This window comes from Macaca fascicularis, chromosome 5 (genome assembly GCF_037993035.2).
Source record: "Macaca fascicularis isolate 582-1 chromosome 5, T2T-MFA8v1.1".
Taxonomy (NCBI): Eukaryota; Metazoa; Chordata; class Mammalia; order Primates; family Cercopithecidae; genus Macaca; species Macaca fascicularis.
Window position 1 is genome coordinate 14126347 of NC_088379.1, and position 20358 is coordinate 14146704.

The following is a 20358-nucleotide window of genomic DNA, read 5'->3' on the forward strand; positions in this document are numbered from 1 at the left end:
AGATTTCCTGGTCCCTCATCTCCCACATCCTATCCACCAGCAAGAACTGTCTCCGAAACAGATATCAAATCTGTCCATTTCTCTTCACCACTACTACCATAGCCCTTGTTCAAACCACCGTCTTTGCTCATCTGAATGTCCACAGACGACTCTCAACTGGTCCTCATTTTCCTATTAGCCTAGGCAAACTTTTTTTAAACATTTATTATAGCCTTTATACAAACTTAATTTAGTGACATTATATAAATAAATAACAAATGCATAAAATACAGTGTTTTTAATTTAAAAATCACCAAACAATTACACATATATGTATATGTAAAAAAATTAAAAATCAATAAAGGCCTAGAATGATACACACAAAATCTATGATACATTTAACTTCTTCAAAAAAAATTAAGACAAGGATGAAGGACAAAATGGACTTGACTTTAACACATAACATTCCCTTCTTTTAAAAAGCATAAGAACTTGGAGCAAACATGTCAGTATGTTAAATGTTGATTCTTGGTCAGATATTTTGATACTGTTCTCTGTAAATTTCTTCTGATTTTTTTCAAAATAAAAAAAGTAAACACAGAAAGGAGAAGATAGAAAACATAACAAGGACAAGGGTAAAAGGAGGATATAAAAAGTATAAAAGGATAATATCCTGAGCTAAAAAAAATGCATTAAAACTTTAAATATAAAATGTTCTACACATGTACAGGTAGAGAAGTATTTCAACTTTTTGAAAAAGGAAAAAAAAGTCTTGCTCTGTTTCTAATTGAAATGTTTCTATGTGTCTCTGCACTGTATAAAATCTTGAAAATATAAATCAAATCATATAATCTATTTAGAGTCTTCCAGTGGCACAACACATTTAGAATCAAATTCAAATTCTTTACCATAGTATACAAAGTCCTACCAAATCTGAATTCTAATCATCTCTCCAACTTCCTCTGGCCCCACCACCATCATCTAGGGGCCAGCCATACCACCTGTCTGTCAATCACAAGTTCTTCCTCACATGAAGTCCTTTGCAGTGGCACCTCATCTGCCTGGATGGCACTTCTCCCAGAACTAAACTTGACTGGAACCTTCTTGTCATACGAGTCTTTTCAAATAAGACTGCCTCAAGGAGACTTCTCTTGACCAACTGATCTAAAGGAGCCCCATAACACTCTCAATTATATCACCCCATTATAATTCTCTTCATAGCACTGACCACCATCTGATATTTTACTGATATTTTACTGTTTATTTATTGGTATTTATTCACGCATTTTCTTCATCCCCCATCCTTCTCCTGGAACATAAACTCTATGACTGCAGAGGCTATGTTATATCCCCAGGACTAAGAACTATGATGATCCTCTATAAAGAGTGTATTTGTCTCTAGTGCAGTATAACAAATTACCATAATCTTAGTGGCTCCAAACAGCAACCATTTATTAGTACTGATCCTTTAGGTCAGAAGTCCATTCACAGCTTGGCTAGGGTCTATGATCTGATGAGGGCACTAAAGGCTGAAATCAAGGTGTTGACTAGGCTAAGTTCTTATCTGGAGGCTCTGGAGAAGAATCTGCTTCCAAGCTCATTCAGAGTATTAGCAAAATCCAGCTTCATGATACTATAAAATTGAGATCTCCATTTCCTTACTAACTATCAGCCAAGGGTTCCTAGAGGCCACCCACACTCCTTATCATCTGGGCCCCTCCATCTTCAGGCTGGCAATTGTGTGGCAAAGTCTTCTTATGCTTTCCAATCTGACTTTCTCTTCTATTAACAGCTGGAAAACTCTGTTTTCAAGGACTCATTTGACTCAATAGTGCCCACTTGGATAATTTCCCTATTTTAATGTCAACTGTGCCATATAAAAAAATCTAATCACAAGAGCAAAATCCACTGTATTAGTCAGGGTTCTCTAGAGGGATAGAACTAATAGGATAGATGTGTTAATTTTATTTTATTTTATTTTATTTTACTTTATTTTGAGATGGAGTCTCCCTTCTTTGTCCAGGCTGAGTGTAATGGTGTAATCTCGGCTCACTGCAACCTCCACCTCCTGGGTTCAAGCAATTCTCCTGCCTCAGCCTCCCAAGTAGCTGGGATTACAGGCATGTGCCAGCATACCCAACTAATTTTTGGATTTTTAGTAAAGACGGGGTTTCACCATGTTGACCAGGCTGGTCTCGAACTCCTGGCCTCAAGTGATTCTCCTGCCTCGGTTTCCTAAAGTGCTGGGATTACAGGCGTGAGCCACCACACCTGATTGGATAGATGTATTTGAAAAGGAGAGTTTATTCAGGAGTATTAACTTACACAGTCACAAGGTCCCACAATAAACCGTCTTCAAGCTGAGGAGCAAAAAAGTCAGTCTGAGTCCCAAAGCTGAAGAACCTGGGAGTCCAATGTTCAAGGGCAGCAAACATCCAGCACAGGAGAAAGATGTAGGCTGGGAAGCTAAGCCAGTCTGATCTCTCATGTTCTTCTACTTGCTTTTATTCTGGTCATACTGGTAGCTGACTAGATGGTGCCCACACAGATTGAGGGTGGGTCTGCCTTTCCCAGTCCACTGATGCAAATGTTAATCTACTTGGGCAACACCCTCATGAACACACCCTGGATCAATACTTTGCATCCTTCAATCCAATCAAGTAGACACTCAGTATTATCTATTACAATCCACTACATTCATTGTCCTGGGGATTATGAAAAATATGTACAACAGTAAGCAGGAAATCTTAGGGCTTGTTTTAGAATGGCCTTTATCTATCTGCCTAAAAGAGAGGGTATTTTAGGCCAGACGTGGTGGCTCACGCCTGTAATCCTAGCACTTTGGCAGGCCGAGGTGGGTGGATCACCTGAGGCCAGGAGTTCGTGATCAGCCTGGCCAACATGGTGAAACCCCGTCTCTACTAAAAACAAAATACAAAAATTAGCCGGGCGTGGTGGCACTCACCTGTAATCCCAGCTACTTGGGAGGCTGAGGCAGGAGAATCACTTGAACCCGGGAGGCGGAGGTTGCAATGAGCCGAGATCACACCATTGCACTCCAGCCTGGGTGACAGAGAGACTGTCAAAAAAAAAAAAAAAAAAAAAAAAAAAAAAAAAAAAAAGAGGGTATTTTACAAACATTGGTGAAAGAAAAAAAGAATGAGTAATAAAAGTAGTTATCTAATATCACACATAATCTCACCAATATTGGCATTAAAGTAATTTAATTCATAAAGAAGTCCCTGTGACATCATGAAAAGCTTAAAGTGGGTATAATTTGCCATGGTTAAGAAGAAAGTTCACAGAAGCAAGAATAATTGGGGGCGAGGGGGTAGCTCAGAAATATAAACCCTAGTTAGCTGATGCAGGCAGTTTAAAATAACAACAACACAGACTAATTGGTAAGACTTGGTTTTCATTTGACTCAGCTACTTACGAGCTCTGATGTTGAGCAATTTATTTAATATATCTAGTTCAGGTTTCTTCCTTCTCAAATGGGCAACCACTCCACAGGTGGTTGTGTGATTTAAATTATTGGATGCATGTTCATTATCTAGAACATTATCCAGAGCATAGTAACTACTTGAAAATTGTCATCCATCACTCTGCAAAAATCAGTTATTTTGAATGCCAATTCAGATTTGCTTCACCCAGGCAGTCTTTCAGTGGATTTTTGCAGGGTAAGAGTGAAGAGGGTTGGTGGTATGTTCTAATGTTAGAAAATTAGTCAGAAATATATATTTCTGAATTGAAACTTATTAAATTAAACAATTATTGGTGTATTGCTTAAGAGCTATATTTCTTTTATTCTAAAAGAAAATAGCCTTATTGGGTTTCACAGAAAATGCATATATTCTTAGAATTTGAACTGCCTGCTTTACTGACCATGAATATCGTGGATTCTGCTCTTGTGATTAGATTTTTTTATATGGTACAGTTGACCTTAAAATACGGAAATTATCCAAGTGGGTCCTGTTGAGTCACATGAGTCCTCTGAAAATAGAGTTTTCCAGTTGGTAATAGAAGAGGAATATATATTTCTGATTAATTTTCCAACATTAGAACATACCACCAACCCTCTTCACTCTTACCCCACAAAAATCCACTGAAAGACCTTGCCTTGATGAAGCAAATCTGGGAATTGTCATTTGAAATAGCTGATATGTGTATATATAAAAAATAATTATATATTTATAACATATATAATATCTATAATTACATATTATATTATAATATATTATATATTACCTATTATATCTATAATTATATATTACATATTATATATAATTATAGATATTAATTATATATGTTATAAATATGTAATTATAGATATTAATTATATAATATATAATTTCATATATATAAAATCAATGTTCTTCTTGCAAATTACCTGAACAACTTTCTGAACCTCAATTTCTATGAAGTTGCCATACTGAAGACTAACAAATTCAGTGCAGTCAGCTTTCCTTTCACTGATGCAAAGAAATTCTTATTTATTTAGCTAAGTAGCATGCAAAGAAATTGAATAAAGTTTAATGAACATATTTTATTAAAAATACCTATCTTTAAATACTGCAATCTCAGCACAGCAAAGAGCTCCTAACAGAAGAGGCAACAGTGCAGTGGCAATAAATCCCAGCTCTGCCACTTAATAGCTCTTTGGCACTGGACAAGTTAACATAATCTCTCTGTGCTTCATTGTTCTCATCTGCAGAATGGAAACAGTAGTTAATCATAGGGCTGATGTAAACACCAAATAATTCAGTATAAGTAAAATATTTAGAACAATGTCTGGCATAGAGTAAATGCCATAAAGATTTATTGACTAAAATTAGGACTTTAAGGAACAAATAGGACCTGGCTGAGGGGACAAGATACCTACATCTCATGCTCATTCAGTGAATACTCCTAATTCATAGATGGTACTATTTAAGTTGCTGTTTTTCTCCAACACCACCACCCCATCTTTTTTTTTCTGATGGGCTGCTGTATCAATTCAGATTTTCTGAGAGGTAGGCACCAAAAAGGGATTAGATGAACAAGAGATTTGATGGGGAAAACACATATGAAAGATAAAGATAAAGGGAGCAGGAGTGGTAAGGAAGAGCTTTCAGATCATAACACAGATTGGATAGTTATGCAAGGAGAGAAAGAAAGAAGGACTGGCCAGGAAAAGCTCAGACTATAGTGAGGTTCTAAGAAAATCTCAGCCAAACCAATAAGGAGTCAACAAGCAAACACAACATTGCCTGTTAGTGGAATCCCACATTGGGTAGAGAAGGGACCCAGTCCCCCCGTCATATCCAGATGTTGGCTAGAAGAGTCCAGATGAAGCACAGCATTGGCAGTTTTGAATGTGAAAGTCCAACAGCTGCCATCAGCTGTGCTTCCCACAAAAGGTCCTCTTAAAAGTGGATCTGAATGGCACACTTCTATGGTTGCTAGAGTCCCTGTGGTTGCATTTATGCAGGTGAAACGCACACATAACATGATGTCCACTGACCTTTTTTATTAGGTCATGATTTATAGACCATTGCTGGCAGGTGGACACCTGGCAGGTATCACTGAACACTCTAATGTTTTGCGGGGACCAGCCAGGAGGAAGCAACTGAGGCTACTGATGGCTCTCTGATGGGATCTATCTATGGGGAAGATTGATGCATTGCTGGTTAAATGTATCTGTGGACTGATGAATTGATCCTTTCCTAAGTTTGGCATTTGCAGATCATGGAGTTCAGTACTGAGCAGCCTTCTTTTACATGAAGGCCAATACAGGAATAATATGTATGGGTACATATTATATGTACACATAGGAGTGTATGTGTGTGTGTATTACTTAGAGGCTATATTTCTTTCATTCAAAAAGAAAATAGACTTATTGGGTTTCACAGAAAAAATACATATCCTTGGAACTTAAATTGCCTGCTTTATTGAATAGAAGAATGCCATTAAGAAAGTTGGCACTGCTTTTTAGCCACCAAAATGATTATATCCAGAATTATTTGAAAAACATCAAGAATAAGGCAACTTTCTAAGTTTCTCATCTTGAAATTAGATCACAGACCACATTTCCAAGTTCAACAGCCCCAGCTGGCTCTCTGGCTTGTGTGTTGACCACGTCTCCATAGTATACCAGGTGCTAGGAGAGGACCAGGGGCACAGAACAAAAAGACTAAGTGCCACGGCTTCGGAGGACACTGCCTAGTACACTAAGCTAACAAGGACAAAAGTGCTCTAGAGGTGTGTGAAGACATCATGCAAATTCAGAGGAGTGAGCCTCAACTCATCACTATGGGAAGAATAGTGAATAGCTGGGAACTCCAGGTAGCAAGATGTGCCTTAATGGTGCTGCTGCACACACCTGACATCCAGCTTTTTCCTCATCCTACACCACATCTTTGCTTCTAGTTTAACCTTGACTCTCCAAGTGCAGATGAGCTTAGTGTGACCCTTGCCACCCCGGTCAATTATTTATTCACCAATTTCTTAATCAAGGATATATTGAATACAAAGTGCATTAGACTACAGTTTGTACTGATCCAAGGTCCCGTACATAATATATATCTATATTGTTACATTAATTTGCAGTATTAATCAACTCAAATCACTTAGGGAATAAATAAAATCCCAGCAGCTATAAATTAGCCAGTTTCTCATCTATATTTTGCAGAGATGGCATGAAAGGTTGAAGGATTGTATTAGTTCATTTTCACACTGCTGATAAATACATATCCAAGACTGGGCAATTTACAGAAGAAAGCAGTTTATTGGACTCACAGTTCCATGTGGTTTGGGAGGCCTCACAATCATGGCAGAAGTTGAGGAGGACCAAGTCACATCTTACATGGATGGCGGCAAGCAAAGAGGGAGCTTGTGCAGGGAGACTCCTGTTTTTAAAACCATCAGATCTCATGAGATCCATTCACTGTAACAAGAACAGCAAGGGAAAGATCCGGCCCAGTGATTCAACTATCTCCCACTGGGTCCCTCCCACAACATGCAGGAATTATGGAAGCTACTAGATGAGATTTGGGTGGGGATACAGAGCCAAACCGTATCAACGATTATGAGATTTGCTGCCAGAATATCAGCACTTACCATGTGTGACCTGAACAACTTTCTGAAACTCATTTTCCTTCCCATAATCTGGAAAATGGAGATAACAATATTTATCTTGCAAAGTATGCATTAAATTTCATACGAAAAGAGCAAAGTACAGTGATTGGAATAACATAAAATGAAAGGTAGAAAATAAACTAAGATGTGTAAAAAGGAAATTTAGATTTTTGAAAATAATTTAGAAGTGGGACAAATGCTCCTAAACAAGAAAAAAATCAGGAATCCTAAAGAAAAAGCATAATAGATTTGAATATATAAAATACTTAACCTCTATGTGATAAAATATAGCATAAACAAATGCAACTGAGCATGTAATAGGCCAGGAAAATACAGTTTCAATGAATACAATGAAGATTAATAGCCATTTTTTTAAAGTTTCTGCAAATTAATAAGAAAAATACAACCCCAGAGAAAAATGACCAAATATTATATATCAGCAATTCACAGAAGAATTATAGCCAATAAAGACCTGAAAACATTCTCAGCTTAGCTGCTGCTTAAGTAACACAAATTAAAACAAGTAAGTGATTCCATTGTTTTTACTCACCATATGAAAACAACAATGTAAATATTCATAACATGCCTTATAGGTAAATATATGGGCAAATGGATACTTTCATATACTGCTTAAGAGAACATTGAGTCAAGGTGCCTGCTGGTGTAGTAAGCTTCACTATTATGATTCTTGGTTACAAAAAATGGGGGAAAGATAATTTGAATCAATTTAAGTTAAAAATAAGAACATTATTACTGTTTACTACTATCATCATAAAGAGATTGAGATATTTCCTCAATCTTAACATTGCTCATGTAGTTTGACTGCAGGAACACTGAGAACCAGGCACTCAAATTGCATTTAGACTTATCTTGGGGGATCTTCTCTGGGTATGGGTTTCATCCTTTTCTCTCTCAGTGCCAAGTAACTTTGTCCCTTTGGTGAAAAACAGCAACCAACAAATTTTGAGTTTTAAGTCCTTAATAGCTTCAACCATCAGAAAATTATTGATTCAAGTCACAAGTTTCCCATGCCCAAAAATTCCAAGAAAGTCAGTCTCTGGCCCTGACTAGATCCAATGAACATTCCTGGACCAATAATTGATAACTTCAGAGATGAGGTTCTATGACTAGCCCAGCTTGAGTCTGGAGCCACTCCTGACCCAATCCATTGCACCAGAAGATGAATTCACATTAACTTGGCTGCTCTCAACAGAAGGATGAGGGAAGTCATAATTCCCAGAGGAAGGGACTGTTATTCCCAGAAGAAAAACATGCTAGCCAGATGCAAAAGAGCTTAAAATATACGGGCACTCAGTGTCCTTTTTAATAAATTAGACAATTAAAAGATAAATTGGTATAATCAATTAATTAGAAGAGGAATTTAGCAATATCTATGAAGACTTTATATAATCTTATGTCCACTAATTCCACTTTTGGTCATGTATCATAAAATGAACATATATACACAAAAAGTATTAATTTATTAACTTGTTCATCAAATATTTAGTGCATGGTGTGTGCTTACTATTCTAAGAGCTGGAATAATAGTAATAAAAAAGATAAAACTTTTCTGTATTTACATTTGAGTGGAGAACAGAAATTATAAATAAGTGATCGGCACATAACAAACGTTTGTTATTAAGCATTCTGTCCAATTTCAATGTCTAGATGTCATAAACTTACAATATAAATATATCTTTTGTTTATGATGAGTTTTCAATATTTCAAATCTTCATCTATGATATCATATACACTAGCAATTGCAAATGGTGTCATGTCTAATTTTTACAGAATTGTACACTTTACAAAAAGTTTTCACATCTACTATCTCATTTCTCTAATTCATCAACACTCCAAATTAGATAAAGGCAGTATTTTTATTACTTTATCATTGAATCTCCTCTCCAGAGCCAAGCAAAATGCAAGGTAAGCACCAAATAAGAATTTGTTAAGGTATCAAAATTAAGAGGCATGGCTAAAACACAGAGGTGCTTAGGTAACATAGCAAGTTATATCTTTGCAGCTGCCATTCCTTCTAGGTTTAAGGACCTTGAAATTTGGCTTTTAAAATAAATAATTAAGTATTTTGTTCATGGTCTATTCACAAAACAAGAATTGCTCTTGTAAAACTTGGAATAGCAACTGGAATTCAACGTATGGAGCATAGAAAGAAGTTTTGGTAACACCCAGATTTGAGCCTCAGGAGAAATCTAAGACTCATGTTTTAATTTTAAACACATATGTGTGACCTGGACAAGTTACTCTGCCTCTACAAAATGAGGTGATTGATTCAATTGAATAATTTCTTCTGGCTACAAAATGTGATGATATGTCTTCTTTTTCAACCATACCTGTTCCATAACTGGGGATGGACCTCAATGGTTGTGCTTTAGTTGACTCTGAAGACAAGGAAATGCATTGTAAAACAAAGTCATTCCAGGCATCCATGTGATCAAATGAGTGTTTTAGGCTCCAAAAATGAGGCTGCAAACCTAATTATGAAAAAGAATAAGCATTAGTTCTGTTACTTAGTTAAATGAGTCAACAGAAGAGAGTTTAAGCCTATTCTCTTTCTTGGTGAAGTCTCATCAAATGCCATGACTTTGCAGATACCTACTTAGGTAAATGCATTGAATGGAAACTACTGAATAAGAAAGTCTGTTCTTAGGCAATCACTTTGGGCTAAAAATGTAATGACAGAAGTAGTCCTTAGACAGGGTATAACATGATTAGTTATATCCTTCTCGATTACAAGAATAACAAGCACACATAGTCCCTCACCTAATTTTCGTGGCAGCTTCCTGTGGTGGGATATAAATGGGTTTTGGAATACCATGAACTCAGGTTGAAAATTCTAGCCTTTGCCCTGAATGACATTGGCTAAGCTATTAAACTCCCTTAAACTCAAATTTCTAATCTACAAAATTAGGATAATAATATTTACATTATGAAATTTAAGTCACAAATGTATTTAAGCACCTGGTTGAGTCCTGTGACACCAAATAGATCATGAATAAACATTGACATATCACAGTTTGTTTAACCATTCATCTATTAAAAGACATCTGGATTGCTTCCAGTTCTGCCTATTATAAATAAAACTTCTTTGAATATTTATGTACAAGTTCTATAAAAATAAGTTTTCATTTCCCTGAATAAATCCCTCAAAGTGGAATTGCTGAATGATATGATAGCTGCATATTTAGTTTATAAAGAAATTGCCAACCTGTTTTCAAGAGTGACTGTGCCCCTTCACATACCACCAGCAACAAAATGAGATCCACTCTCTTCACATTCTTAACAGTATTTGGTATTGTCGTAATTTTTATTTGTGCCATTCTGATAGGTATGTAGTGATAACTCATCATGGCTTTAATTTTTTTGCCATTTGCTAATCAGGCTGTTTGTTTTGAGAGTTCTTTATGTATTTTATATGCTACCCCTTTGTCAGGGAAGTGGTTTCCAAATATTGTGTCTCCAGCTTCTATCTTGTCTGTTCATTCCCTTAGCAGTGTTATTCTGAAGGCAAAAGTTTTTAATTTCAGTGAAGTCCAATTTATTCATTTTCATCTTTTATGAATCTTACTAATAATGTTATATTTAAGAACCCTTCATGCAAGACTAGGTCACAGAGCTTCTCTCCTATGTTCTCTTCTAAAAGATTAACAGTTCTATGTTTTATGTTTAAATACATAATGCATTTTACATTTTTGTATAACATGTGAAGTTTAGGTTTATGTTCATTTTTATTGCCTATAAATTACAATTACTCTAGCACCATTTGTTGAAAAAGTTGTAATTCCTCCTATGAATTGCTTTTCCATCTTTGTCAAAAATTGCCAAGACCATACACTGGGGAAAGGCCAATCTCTTCAATAAATGGTGCTAGGGAAATTGGATATCCATATGCAGAAGAATGAAACTAGACCCCCACTTTGAACTAAATGTAAGACCCAATATAATAAAACTATTAAGTAGAACAGAGAAATGCTTCAGAAAATTGGTTTGAGAAAATATTTTATGAATAAAACCTGAAAAGCACAGGCAACAAAAACAAAAATAGACAGATGGGATGAAATCAAACTAAAAACCTTCTGCCCAGCAAAGGAAATAATGAGCAGAGTGAAAAGACAAGCTACAGTCTAATGACAGAAAATATTTGCACACTATTTATCCTACAAGGGATTAATATCCAGAATATACAAGGAACTCAAACATCTCAACTACAAAAAAAATTTAATTAAAAATTTAAAAATAATAAAAATCAGTTGGGCATATTTATGTAGTCCCTTTGTATTCATTCTCTTTATGTCCTTTTCATCTATATGTCTATCCTTCCGCCAATAACATGCGGTCTTGGTTACTATAGTTAAATAAGTCTTGAACTTGGGCAGAGTGACTCCTCACACTACATTCTTTTTCACAATTGTTTTAGCTATTCTAGTTCCCTTGCCTTTCCATACTACTGTTAGAATAATCTCGTCTACATGTACAAAAATTATAGCTGGAATTTTGATGAGAATCTTATTAAATCTGTTTATCAGTCTGGGGAAAATTGACATTTTTATTATGTTGAGTCTTCCAATCCATAAACATAGTACACCTCTTCATTTATTTAGAAATTCTTTGATTTCTTCCATCAGTAGTTTGTAGTTTTCAGCTTGTAATTCCTGTACATATTTTTTATATTTACACCTCAGTATTTAATTTTTGGAGCAATTGTAAATGGTATCATACTTTTAATTTTGATGTCCATGTTTTCACTGCTAGCATATAGAAATGCAATTAGTTTTTGCATGTTTATCTGGTATCCAGTGATCTTTCTGAACTTACTTATGAGTTCTGGGAGAGTTTTTATAACACATTCTTTCAGATTTTCTATGTAGACAACCATGTCTTCTACAAATAGTGAAAGTAGTATTTCTTCCTTTTTGATGTGTATGTCTTTTTCTTTGCTTGCCTTAATTGCAACAACTAGAAAGAACTTCAGCATTATGTAAAATAAGAATGATGAAAGCTGACATCATGTATTTTTCTCAATTTAAGGGGAAAGCATTCAGTAATTCATCACTAAGTATAATGCTAAGCTGTAGATATTTTATAATTTTTTACTCAAGCTGAGAAAGTTATCCTGTATTTCTATTTTTTATGATAGATTTTATAATAAATACACACTGAATTCTGTCAAATGTTTTGTTTTATTCTGTTTTCTTTGCATCAACTAACATGATTGTGTGGTTTTTTTCTTTCTTTCCTCTGGTAATATGGTGGGTTACACTGGCTAGTTTTTCTATATTGAACCAGACTTGCATCCTTGGAATAAATCTATTTTGGTCATGAAGTATAATTATTTTTATATATTATTGAAATATATTTGTTAATGTTTTATAAAATATTTTTTCTGTTTATATTCGTGAGGGATATTTACCTATAGTTTTCTTTATTCTGTACTTCTTTTGAGTTTTCATTTCAGAATACCATTAGCTTCATACATTTAATTAGGAAGTAGTTCTAGTTTGTTTTCTAGAGAGACTAGACTGTGCTGAATTGGTATTAGTTGTTCTTCAAATATTTGGTAGAATTCTTCCGTAAAATCATCTGGGACTGGATGTATTAGTCTATTCTCACACTGCTATAAAGAACTTCCTGAGACTGGTAATTTATGAAGAAAAGAGGTTTGACTCACAATTCCATAGGCTGTACAGGATGCATGGCTTGAAGACTTAAGGAAACTTACAATTATGGTGGAAGGCAAGGGGAAGCAAACACACCTTCACATGTAGGAGCAGGAGGAACAGAGAGCGAGAGAAGGGGGAAGTGCTACACATTTTCAAACAACCAGATCTCATGAGAACTCACTATCATGACAACAGCAAGGAAATCCTTCCTTCCCCATGATCTAATTAACACCTACCCGGTTCCTCCCCCAACATTAGGGATTATAATTCAATGAGATTTGGGTGGGGATCAAAGAGTTTTAAAGTTACAAATTCAATTTTTATGAGTTGCTGGGCTATAAAAATTACCTATTTCTTATTGAGTGTGTTGAGAGTTTGCTTTCTGAAGAATTGATCCATTTTATGTGTTATCAAATGTTTGTATGTGGAGTTGTTCGTATATTCACCTATTATCTAATGTCTTCAGGGTTTGTGGTTATATCAGTTGTTTCATTTTTTTATATTGGTAAATTGCCTTTTCTCTTTTTTTTTCTTTGTCACTCTTACTAGAAATTTGCAAGAACCAGCTGTTTTTCTTTATTTCTAATTTTGTTAATTTCTACTCTTATCTTTATCATTTCCTTTCTTCTGCCTGCTTTATTTATTCTTCTTTCAGTTTCTTGAGGTGGAAGCTAAGACTATTAATTTGAAATGTGTCCTGTGTTCCAATGTAAGCATTTAGTGCTATAAATTTTTCTCTCAGTACTGCTTTAGCTGCATTCCACAAATTCTGACATGTATTATTTTCATTTTCATTCAGTTCAATGTATTTTTTTATTTCCCTTGAGAGTTCTTCTTTGACTCAAAGGTTATTTAGAAGTAAGTTGTCTAGTTTTTAAGTGATTGGAGGTTTTACTGTTATTTTTTAAAATAATTTCTAGTTCGATTTCACTGTAGTCAGACAACATGCTCTGGATGATTTTAATTGTTATAAGTTTGTTGTTGTTCTTTTTATGACTCAGAATATGATTTAACTTGGTATATGTTCCATAGGTGCTTAAAAAAATGTGTATTCTGCTGTTGATTGAGTGTTCTGTAAATATTGATTACATCCTGTTGGTTCCAGTAGTCTTGTGACATGAATATTAGATCTTTTGACATAGTCACATAAGTCCTGAGTATCTGTTCAATTTCCAAGTTTATTTTCTATTGTTCAGATTGGATAATTTCTATTATTCTTTCTTTCAGTTTACTGATTCTTTTCTCTGTTCCCTCCATTCAGCTGTTGAATCCATCTACTGAATTTTTTTGTTATTGCATTTTCTGTTCTAAAATCTGACTTTACAGCTTCTACTTCTTTGCTGAGACTTTTTATTTTCATTTGTTTCAAGCATGTTATAATTGCTCATTGAAGCATCTTTTATAATAGCTGCTTTAATTTTCTTTTTCAGATAAATGGGACAGCAAAGATAATCAGTACACTGAAAGAGAGAACAATGAAAATTATGCAATCTTAAGATACTGAAAAAAAGAGAGACTTGGGGACCTTTCTGACTAAAATAAAAGCTCTAACATTCATGTCATCGGAATATGGGAAGGAGAAAAAAGGGAGAGCTGAAAAAATAATGGTTGAAAACTCCTCAAATGTTAACATCTCTGTCATCTCAGTGTCGGCATTCATTGTTACTGTTCATTCAAGAGAGATTGTCCTGGTTCTTGGTTTGATGAATCATTTTTACTGGAACCTGGACATTTTGGGTATTTTGTTAAGAAACTCCAGATTTCATTTTAACCTTATACTTTTGTTAGCTATCGATGATATCACTCTGACAACAGCAGACAGGGATATTGACTCATTACTTCCAGGTAGAGATAGAAGTCCAGGTTCCTCACTTGGCCCCTGTTGATACCTGAGAACAGGGGGCTCTATGTTACTACTGAGAGGAAGTGGGGGTCTCAGTTCCCCACTACCCTTCACCTGATACCACCCTGGATAAAAGTGCAAATGACTCATTACTGCTCCCCACATGTCCACCACAGGGATTGTATGGCCTCATTACCACTGAACACTAGCAGAAATCCAGACTCTCCATTAGGTATCTTCTGATGTCGACTCAGTAGCGGGAGGGAGTAGAACCTAATTACTGCAGGGTGCAGGTGGAAGTCCAGGTTCACATGTGGTCTCCACTGACATTGTGAGTGGGGGGTCTTCATTACTTCTCAGCAAGAATGAAAGTACTAGCTTTCTATTTGGCCTCCTCTAACACCATCCAGCACCATCTAACACATCCAGGTATGTTTAGGGTGTTGGGGGAAACACTTTGTTACAGCCTAGCAAGAGTGGAGCTCTAGGCTACCCACTTGGTCTTTACTGGCATAGCTGATAGCCGGGTCACATTTTTTTTTTTTTCTGTCGTTATTTGGCGGAATAGGATGGTTATCGTCTAAAGTTTCTGTGCTGCTAGACTGCTCCTTCACCTTTTTTTTTTTTTTTTTTTTTTTTTACATAGAGCAGACTTTTGTTTGGGCTTTGTTTGTTTGTTTGTTTGTTTGAACATGTTAGCATTTACAGAGTTCTAGATTCTCCACCTCCAATTCTGGGATATACAAGGCAAAAAGGAAATCAAAGGGCCTTACTGTCCCTTGGGTTCCAAGATGCCTAGATGGTTATCCTTCTTTTCTTTACCTTTTGGACTTTGAGATTTTTGTTTTGTATATAATATTCAGGGTTATTTGTTGTCCTTAGTGGAAGGAAGAGGGGCAAATAATCTACTCTATCTTCAAGGAGGCAGAGGTTCTAAACATTTATTCTTAATAACATCTTATAAAAACACATTTAAATGACATTGAATGAAATGTTAAAGTAGAATAAAGATTTCGTATGTTTAGTAATCTTATTGTTATTCCTTACAATATTAAGATTTGTAGGTGAGTATTGGCCACATTCTTAGCAAAGGTATGTGTATGTATAGTCACCTATCTAATTTAAAGGTATTTTTGGTAGGCAGATTGATAACTATGAATAGGTGGTTTGATGGTGCTAAGTAAACCAGCCTTCCTCAAATAAATTCTCTCTCTGGCTAGTGTATAGCATTACCAGGCTTAAGCTTTATCCCTTTAATGAATGTCTATAATATCTGCTGAATATAAGTATCCATGGAAAATATATGGTACTACTCTAGACCCCAATTTGTGCTACATGCTTCCAACCCTCACCAATAGAAAGGAATTAGATACTTAACAGAACCAAACAAATATGAGGACAGTTCACCAGAACTCCCAAGTATATTCTTTTAGACACATACACACAGTCATGTACATGCATCTCTGCAACACATACGTACATATGCATCTCAATCAATCAAATTGACAAAGAAGACCCAATTTAATCAGCATTTTAGATTATAAGTAATATTTATTGACAACTGTTTGGTGTCTGGAATAGGTTACAAGAAGTTGGATGTAACATGTCTTCCCACTCACTTGAAGAGAGAGAATCTGATTTTCTCTTGTGTCTTTCAGTCATTTAGGAGCTAAGCTCAAAAAGTATTTATTAAGCACTTACTCTGTAACAGACACCATGTTACTAGGGATAAGAATGTACAACTCACTTCTTTATGCTTTCTCTTATTTGATGGCTCTTACACCAAAAATTTGTTTCTGTAAAATTGGTTTTCTTAATCATAAATTTGTAATGCATTTTAGAAACTGCTTTCCCATACTTCCACTCATTAATTCTTAAAATAAGGTAGAAAGCTCTATTATTTCTTATATTTAACAAATTAGGGCAGTGAGGTCAAGAAATTTCAGTGTCTTTCCCACCAGCACAGAACTAGAACTGCAGTGATGTCGTAAACAGTGATCTTCTGGCCCTCCAAGCCCAGAACACTTTCATATGACACCTAGATGCTGCTCATTTTCCGAGAGCTTTTCCCCCAATGATCTGACCATCTTTGGTTAAGATCCACCTTATGATTGTATTCATTTTCCTAAATTGTTCTACTAAACCAGTAATTCCATGAGGATGAAGCTCTTGTTATGATTCATTACTTTTATACATCTGTCCTTGTTGGCCTTCCCTTACTATTTGTTAATTTCAAAATTGCTGCAATGGATCCAGACTCTGAAAAAGAAATAAGCCTTGATGTTCTTCCTTGTTATCAATCGACCTGCCTCTGCCTCTTCCTAGCTCTGTGGTCTCAGCTAAATTAATAATATTCTCTTAGCTGAGGTTTCTTATTTTATTTTATTTTATTGTTTTTCATTATACTTAAAGTTCTACGATACATGTGCAGAACATGCAGGTTTGTTACACAGGTATAAACGTGCCATGGTGGCTTGCTTCACCCATCAACTCGTCATCTATCTTAGGTATTTCTCCTCATGCTATCCCTCCCCTAGCCCCCAAACCCCCGACAGGCCCCAGTGTGTGATGTTCCCCTCCCTGTGTCCATGTGTTGAGGTTTCTTATTTGTAATATGGGTGTAATAATGCTTACCTCTCAGAGCTGTTAAAAATATAAAGAATACTCAATGGATTGTGCAAAACTCCTAGGAGAATGTTTGGCAGAGAGCAGGCTTTCCTCTCCTTCCTACTGCATAACAAACCTCTTGAGAATAGGAACATGTCCACACAGTGCTTTGTACTTATCAGGCATTGGAAACAGATTTGCCGAATGAATGGATAAACAAATATCACAAAAGGATTTTTAATTATCAGCATTACAAAATAACTTTATATACAGCAAGTTGATACAGTATTTTGGCATATAGTCTTGTAGTACAGTCTACAAGATATATACACACACACACACACACACACCAGTATATATACTATACACACTATACATATCTTATAAACTAAAATTGAATATATGATCATTAATAACACTAAATCTTTTCACTTTAATATGTTTGCCCTATTATTTATTTAATCTCTGATGTCTGTACCAGCTCCCTGCTACCTGACTTTATCCTTTCCTGTGAACTAATCATTCATTCATGCATGCAATTAACATTTGCTGACCATTTACTGTCTACCACAAACCAGGATGCATGATTCATAAGACTCTTCTGTCTCTGCCTCCAAAGAATTTATACATTATGAAAAAAACCAATGCATAAATAATTTATAATTAATGGAGGTGTTATGATAGAAGTACAAAAAAGTGCTATGGTTATAAGAATGATTCATTTTGCCTAGGGACTTTGCTTACCAGAGCTTACATGCTAGAAAGTGATTTTTCTCTTTGTAAACTAAATTGACCTACTGGTAATAAAAATAGCTTCCATTTGTATAGTACTTTAAAAGTGCTTTCACATCCATTTCTTCTTTAAATCCTCACAATGAATGTTCTATAGTGTAATGGTTTTCTTTAAGATACATTTGCAAAAAAAAAAAAGGAAGATATGAGGCCAACTCATATGCAACATGGAAATTCATTTGAAATCTCATAGGTAGAAGATAAAAGCCAGAACTGGAAACAGTAGTCAATTGGAACCTCATGGCAATCATTTCAAGAATTTTTGCGATTTTGCTAATAACAAAGACCAGTTTCTTCACCTTCATCCTCAATGCCATCTCCTCATTTCAAGCCTGACCTACCATCTCACTCTTGGGTTATACCAACAGCCTTCTGACTGGATTCTCTGATTTGTATCTCATCTCCCTCCAAACCATTTGCCATATTGGCCACAAAATAATTTTTCAATACAAATTGGACCACATCATTTTCCCATTGAAAGCTGTTTTATATAGAACTTCACACTCCCTATAGAGTTAAGTCCAAATGCTTTCTCATGTATATAAAACTCTCCATCATCTAAACCTGTTAACTTCTTCAAACTTGTTATTGGTCACTTTCTTCCAACTATTCTTACTGATTTTACTCCAAGCCACCATACTATCTCCATTTTTGTGCCTTTATAGATGCAGTTTTTGGCCTAGAATGCTTTTAGCTCTCCACCATTCTGTCTGGTACCATGATGGTAGACATAGAAAGTATGGCGATTTTCTTGTTTATAACTAAACTTACTTAACAACAATAGCAGAATCTTCACAACATAATTTTCGCTCTTCCTTTTTTTCCCTCTTATTTTATTACTACATAAAATAGAGTTTGGGAACTATTAGTATAACTTTTTCTCTTAAAATCTCAGGGAGAGATTATTATGTTTTTATTGCATATTAAAGATTCATGACATTTATATTCATTTAACATAGAACTAAACTATCTTTTATTGTGAGCATATTTTGTGCTACATGCTAAGTAACTAGCTGGGAATAAGTCAAACAGTGCATATCTGAGTGTACCGTGGATCTCATATTCAAATGAAATAGAAAATAAAATAAATAAATGAATTAAATCTTACATATTGGTGAGCAATACTTCTGAGGAAATAAAAGATGGCCTGAAAAGGAGGACACTTTAGAGATTACAGCCCATGAAGGTCTCTAGGAGGAAATAAATCTTAGATGAAATCTGAAAGATGAGGAGTCAGCCATGCAGTTGGAAGAAGAGTCAGCTGGGCCAAGACAGCAGCAAGCCCAGAAACTCTAAGTCAGAGCAAAGTTTGGAGTGTCTGAAGAACTGAACAACCAGAATAGTTGAGCATGGTGCGTGAGAGGTTGAGTGGTCTCAAGTTGATGGTAGAAGACACAGGGCCTTGTAGACTAGACCAAATAAACCACTGGATGACTTTTTAAAAAAAGGATGAATTGGATGCAACACGGGCTACTGGGTAAAGAATGAATTATAAGAGAACAACAGTGGAAACAAGAGAACCAGTTAGGAGGTTATAATAAGGTTCTGTCAAGAGATATTGATGGATGGGACTACAGTGGCGGCAGTGGCAATAGAAAGAAATGGATGGATTTGAGATACACTTTGGAGATGAAACCGACAAGATCATTTTGGAAGCTAAGAAAAAAAATGTAAGATGTGTCCTAGCTCTCTGGCATGAAGCCACTGGGTAGATGGTGAGCCATTTACTGAGATGGAAAAGACTGAGGAAACAAAAAATAAATGGAGGAAAATTGAGAGCTTCATTTTGGACACGTTATATTTGCGGTACCTCTCAAACATCTGAGGGAAGACATCAAGTAGGTAGTCGAATAAGCAGCTCATACCTCAGAAGGGAGTCCCTGAGCTAGATAAGCAAACGTGGAAGTTTTAAATACAGAGGGGAGGTGAGGTGAGTTAATGCATTGAATATATTAAATGAAATAATACATAGAAAGTAGTAGACACTGTACTTGGCATAGTAGCAAACATGTGCTCAAATATTAGCTGTTGGATGCTGCTTGTGGTTAGGACATTCTTCACAAAGGGTAACCTAAGATTTTTTCACTAAGGATAAATGGCTTTTATATTATTTTCTTCTCAATAGAAATATAAACAACCAGTAGTTGTTAAAAGTTACTCATGTATTTGAAAGCTTATTTAGAATGTTTTACATATTCATATGTAGAAGTAGAAAAGATGAAATGAAAAGGTTAATATTAGAAATAGATGGCATATATAACAATATATTACATAATATAAAATATATATTGTATTGTATATAATAGAAATAGATATATAATTTAGTTTCAAAGGTATTTTTAA

At 35.3% G+C, this 20358-nt stretch overlaps 1 long non-coding RNA gene across 2 annotated transcripts in view; it reads right to left on the reverse strand.

Moving 5' to 3' along the window:
• Nucleotides 1-20358, reverse strand: part of LOC102118468 (uncharacterized) — a 93034-nt gene that overhangs the window by 57442 nt on the left and 15234 nt on the right. Inside the window, exons 4-7 of one of the 2 annotated variants that reach the window (XR_012434686.1) lie at nt 9447-9587; nt 7078-7125; nt 6757-6904; nt 4539-4687 (exon numbers count right to left, since the gene is read on the reverse strand). This is a non-coding gene — a long non-coding RNA (uncharacterized lncRNA). Of the gene's footprint in view, nt 1-4538; nt 4688-6756; nt 6905-7077; nt 7126-9446; nt 9588-20358 lie in introns of those variants that run through there. The other variant, XR_012434685.1, reaches the window with a different exon arrangement.